Source organism: Rousettus aegyptiacus, unplaced genomic scaffold, assembly GCF_014176215.1.
Source record: "Rousettus aegyptiacus isolate mRouAeg1 unplaced genomic scaffold, mRouAeg1.p scaffold_m13_p_11, whole genome shotgun sequence".
Lineage (NCBI taxonomy): Eukaryota > Metazoa > Chordata > Mammalia > Chiroptera > Pteropodidae > Rousettus > Rousettus aegyptiacus.
Window position 1 is genome coordinate 93,688,024 of NW_023416286.1, and position 6,000 is coordinate 93,694,023.

Sequence of the window (6,000 nt, forward strand, 5' to 3'; positions counted from 1 at the left end):
GCCGGAGGCGGGGCACGGCGGCTGTCCTGGGCAAGGCCCCGTTCACATCCTGCTGCGGACTGCCCGGCAGGCCGCGTGTCCACGAGCGAGGCCGCCCTGCCCCCGTGGCTGTGCGCGCTGGCGCCGAAGCCTCGGGGTGCCACGATGTGTCACGTCACATGACGGGTTACCACGTCGTTCCTGAACAGAGGCTTTTGAAACGAGATCGGGCAGCGTACTGAAGCCAGCCAGGAGAAGGGCCCTGGCTGGCGACATGTCCCCGGCTGAAACCTGCTCTCTGTACCAGAGAGCCGCCTTGGAGGGCAGAGGGAGTGTCACACCCACTTCCTGTCCCCAGACGCAGCCCGTGACTCCCCATAGAAGGCGGTGCTTCCTCCCGGCTGACCCTTCACGGTGACAGTAGCACTTCAGGGAGCTGGAACCTCAGGAACGAAGTGGCCTTAAAAAGTCACACGAGCCCGTCCCTTCCCAGATACCGGGGCCCCTGGTCCCCCCTCCCCGGGCCCCTCGGCCTCCCGGGCCTGCTCTCCATGTCCCAGCTCACACTCCAGCCCTCAGCCCAGGCTGCGGTCTGCCCTCGTCAGAGGGCTGACCCTGTCCCCAGGGTCAGCAGGCCGGTCGTCTCGGCCCGGCGTCCGGAGGACGCGGAGGCTGCCGTCCGCTGCATGGGGGGCCGCGGCTCCTGGAGCCCCCATCGGTGCCGCCGCTCGTTTCATTTCATTGACAAATCGTGGTCCCAACCGCGACATCCGATCACACACACGACCCCAGCCTTTGGATGACGGGGTCCCCGGAGCTGGCAGGACGGGCATGTGAGGACGCCTGGGTGTGGGGTCAGGAGGGGAGCGGGCAGCGCTTCGGGCACGGCAGAGACGGCGTTGGGATTCGGGCCCCGGGGCTCTGCGCCCCTCGGGATGCGGGGTGCTGCAGCCTGCTCCTGAAACAGTTCACGTCCCCCGGAGCAGGGCCGGAGCGGCCGCACGGGCTTCCGCGGTGCGGCGTCCTCACGGGGCCTGGTCACGTAGCCGTTTATGGTTTATGGATTTTTCTGGACGTATAATTTATTTCTCAATGAAATGTCAATTTTTAAAGTACTTAAGAAAAGGTAAGAACAGTACCGCACGATTTCCTTGGAAATTTTTTTCAGTTCCCTATGTTGTCCAATAAGAAGTCAGTTTTCGTCACGGGCCACGTTCTGGGCCACCGGGCGAGTGGCAGCCGAGGGAGAGGCTGCCGTGGACCTTGCCCCAGTGAGGCCCGTTTTCTTCCCCTCCGTGAGCAACCTGGCGACCAGGGTCCCCGCAGATCAGAGAACGTCGCGTGTCTCGCGCGCAAGGTTAAAACCGCCGGTGTGAGAAACGTTTGTCTTCGAGTCTGACACATCACCGGGCCTCACTGCAGGGCGCCGGGGGACCTGGGTGGCCCCGGCCCAGGAGCAGAGAAGCACTGGTCTGGGGCCGCTCCCACGAGTACCTTTCCAAGCGGGGATTTTATCTCCAGGTAGAAGATTCCAGGGGAGTAAGTTGGACTGCCTGCAGATCAGCAGGGGACCCTGAGGCTGGTGCCCTGGGGGGAAGGAGCGGCCGGTGGGCTGACGGCAGTGCTGGGGCCTGGGCCACCGGATGGCCCTTCCCGGGTGGGGCTGGGCTCCTGTTCCAGCCTCCCCTCCCTGTGCTTCAGAAGGTGCCCACCTGGGCATCTGGGCCCAACCTCCCCAAGGGAGCCCTGGGGGCACCGGGCTGGACAGAGGAGCAGCAGCGAGTGAGTCAGCAGCAGGCGTCGGGGTTCCAATCCAAGACGCCGCTCGGCGAGCCCCGTGCTCTGGCTGTGTGGACCCGTGCACTCACAGGAAGATGGTGGCCCGCCTGCCCGGGAGGAAGCCCAATGGAGTCACCTTCTCAGCGACTGGGACCTCGCGGGGGGAGCCGCAGCTCATCGGGACTAGACGGGGGCAGTTTCAGACAGGAGATGAGACGTGGCCTCCTGCCCCGAGGCGCGTGGGGACGCAGCCTCTCAGCGTCCTGGTCCCCCGCCCCATCCCGCCCAATGAGAGGCGTCTCTGCGTTTGTGGGAGGTTCTGGACGTGGCCCTTTTTGGGGTCACGGCTTTACGGAGGTGTAACTGGACCATGACATCCCGTTAGTTTTAGGGGCATGACACGACGATTCGATGTTTGTCTACATTGTGACATGACCACAAGTCTAGTTAATGTCTGTCACCACATGTAAACACAAATTTATTCTTGTGATGGGGACTTTTAAAACCTGTTCCCTTAACGACCCTCGAGTGTGCGGCGAAGCACCCTGAACTGCGGCCACTGCGCTGCGCCTTCGCCCCAGGACTGACTGACCTCAGGACAGGAAATGTGCACCTTTTGACCTCTTCTCCCACTGCCCCTCCCCCACTGCCCTCGCCTCGGGCAACCACCCCTGAGTTCTCGGTGCCCTTGAGATTGTGGGGCTCGCGGGTCGTGCATGGCTTGCCTTTCTCTCTCTGACTTAATTCACTTAGCACGGTGCCCTCGAGGTCCATTCTTATTGCACGTGGCATTTCCTTCTTTTCATGACTGAACGCTATTCCGCGGTACAGATGAACCCCGACTTCTTCACGCATCTACCCTTTGGGGGGCGCTTGGGCGGTTTCCACATCCTGGCTGGACGAATGTGCTGCGGTGGACGTGGGGTGCAGCGGGAGGGGAGCCGGGCCGTAAGGCACTTCCGTTTGTCATTTTTGGGGAACCGCCACCGGGTTTCCGCAGCGGCTGCGCCGGCCGACGCCCCCGGCAGCGCACGAGGCTCGCTGTGCTCCGCATCCTCGCCGGTGCGTGTTTGTCGATGTCTTTTTTCCTGATGCCGTCGTGACAGGTGCGAGGCGACATCTCACTGTGGTTTTGATTTGCGTTTGCCTGGCGATGAGTGATGTCAAGCATCTTTTCATGTGTCTGTTGGCCGTCTGTATGCCGTTGACAAACGTCTGTCCAGATCTTCTGCCCACCTTGAACTGGGGTCACTGTGCTGAGGCCTGGGCGTTTGCCGCCCGGCCTGCTGGTTTGCTGAGATAAGGGTGGACTGGAAAGTGAAGTCCAGCATGGCCGACGAGATGGCCGTGGGCAGGAGCGGGGACATTGTGGCTGTGGCCGCGTGTCGCTGTGGGTGTGGCCGGGTGGACACGGGGCCCCTTGGCCTCTGTTTCCGGGAAAGATGGGAGCCAGTGCCATGCTGAGGGGGGCGTGAAGTCGGCGGTCAGCCCGGTGGGCTTGGTCCAGGTTGGGGCAAGTGCTGAGGGCGTGAAAATGAAGCAGAGACGGCCCAGGAACGGGGCGGCCCGGCCGCGCGCCCTCCGCTGTGCCCCACCTGGCCTCACGGCTGTGCCTCTGCCACGCGGGCACGGGGGCCCCGGACCCCTGAGCCTCACCAGCAGAGAGCCTGAGGGCGCCCCCACCCCGCGCGCCCCCCACCGTGACAGTTCCTGTGCCCGTCACAGGCCTGGGAATGGGGAGCTTGCTCAGGGCGGGAGCAGGAAAGAACCTTCTAGATCACTCACACGCTTCCTCCTCTCCCTCTGTCCTTTAAGATTCCTTCCCAGCTCCAGCTCCCCAAAAGGTCCTGCCAGAGGCTCTGTGCAGGTGGAGGGGAAGGGGGGGTAGAAGGCGGAGGGGAGGGGAGGGGAGGAGGAGGGTCAGGATGATGGGAGGGGTGGGGGCGGGGAGGGAGCCGGTCCAGAGGCCACCCTGTCTGGGGGCCCCCCTCCTCTGGCCCCAGCCTGCTGTGCCCCAGAGGCACCCACAAGCCCCTCATGGACTTTTGTTGGCCTGCCTGCCCTCAGGGTGCTGGGCTCCTGCTGGGAGCTGCCCGTCCTGGACCGCCCCTCCTCCTCCCCTCTGCCCACGACAAGGAGCTCCAGCGAGAACACAGGTCCTCCTTGTTGCAAGTGCTCAGGAACAAAAGGGTCCCTGTGTCCCTGAGGACAATGCCCCTCCCCCACCGGGTGGCAGGGCCATCTGAGCACCAGTGTTCTCCCCCGGGGCCTGGTCCCAAGCCTCCCCTCTCCTCCTCCGTCCTGGCTGCCCTTCCTCCCCTCTCCTGCTGCCCCTTTGGCCTGGGTGGGTGGAGGGAGTAGCGTGTCCCTCCGGGGATCTGAGAAAGTGGCCTCTACTCAGGACCATGTGGGGCTGCCCCCTTGCAGCCTCCAGCACTCCCAGCTCCGCCGGAGGACACCCTCCCCTGCCAGTCATGTTCACAGGGCTCAGAACGTGCCCTCGGTCTTCTGGGGTGAAGGTGCAGACCCCTCAGTGACCTGCTGCGGGATGCGCAGGTGCTGGGGATCCCCCAGGAGCCCTCGTCATGCACGAGCCCCCTGAGACCACCTGAGCCTCCAGCGAAGGCGGGCGTGGTCTCCCGGATGGGGCGGCCATGTCTGATTCATGTCCTCGCCGCGCCCCGTCCTGCACGTCACGTCCCGGACGCCACACGCTTCCTCCACCTGGCGTTTCGGCCAAGGCACCCCCAAGGTGGGGGGCACAGTGTCCGTCTTCGTGAAGGCCGGCAGAGCCACCCACCACCAGGCGGCTGCCCTGGCGCAGGGGGGAGACGGGGGGCGGGCGCCTCCAGGCCCCCAGCTGTGTCGCTGGCGTCAGCTCGGGGCGCTGAGCGGCCGCCGGCGGCGTTGACGTCCTGCGGTCCGTGGGTGCGTGGCAGCCCCGGCCTCCACGCGCTCGTCTCCACCTACCAGCTTCCCCGGACCGCCTCGCACGTGGGAAGCCGTTTACAGCCATTGGACCCTCAAACCTAATTCTGCTTCACCCGTGAGCACGTCAACTGGAGTCCCCACGAGGCGAGCGTGGAAATCGAGAGTTCTGCGGGACGCGGTGCGGGAGCCCGTGGCTCTGACGGCACCATGGCGGCCGCCCGTGCTCTTCGGGTCTGTAACTGTAACGGCTTCGTCGAGGCGTGGCTGCCCGCGATCAACCGTGCGGACCGAAGCCCAGCGCGTGCGTCCGGCCCTTGGCCCGCACCGTGAGGCCAGCACCAGCCCCTCCGCGAGGACCAGCACCCTCAGGAGCTGCTCCCGTCTGTCATGTCTTAGACCAGCCGAGGGGAAAAGACCGTGCAGCCTGTGAGCAGCCGTGAGGGGTTGGCGTGGGGGGGGGGGTGGCGCCTGCGTGAGGGCCAGGGCCCCGTCGCCTGTGGGGACACACCACGCCAGGTGTGACGGTTCCGAGTGGGCCTGTGGCCCCCTCTCGCTGCCCAGCGCGCCCCCTGGTGGCTGCGCTGTCTCCAGCAAGTGCTTTGTCCCCAGCTGTGGTGCGTGGGGCCGAGTTCACAGGCTCAGGGGACCTGCCGGAGAGGCAGAGCTGGGGCCCGACCTGGGGGAAGGACAGGCCTCGCCGGGGCCTGGCTGCTTCACGCCCCCCTCGCCCACTCTCTCTGTCCAGCCCTGTGTTTGGGGATGGAGAGGCCCAGATGGCGCCTCCAGCCCCGCGGCTGGGAGCCTGCAGACGGGGCAGTGGCCCGGCGTCCTGTGACTGCGGCCGGGGCACCCGGAGTGCCTCCCCTCAGTCGCACACGCACCCTCTGCCCGTCTGAAGCCAGCCCTGCCCCAGCGACGTCGGCCACCTCAGGCTTCGCTCAGGACCCATGGAGTGGCCCTGGGCGAAGTCCCGTGTTGACTTGTCCCCCCGCGCCCGTGTTGACAGTCACTCGAGCACTGGCGGGAGTGTCGGCAAACACCTGAACTCGCTCTGGGCGGCGTGCCAGGCAGGCGTGTGCCACAGCCACGCTGCCTCCTCACACCCCGGGACACCTGGGCTGGCGCTGCCATGCTCCCTGTTCACAGGGGCGACCCCGAGGCCTGGCGAAGGGGCCGCCACGTCCAGCGTCGCCCAGAGGCCCGAGCAGGGAGGTCCGGTCCCAACGCCCGTCTGCCCGCCCGCCCGGGTGCACCGTGCACCCGAGTTCCCACAGCTAGGGGCTGGGCTCTCCCTCCTGAGGCTGTTACCTC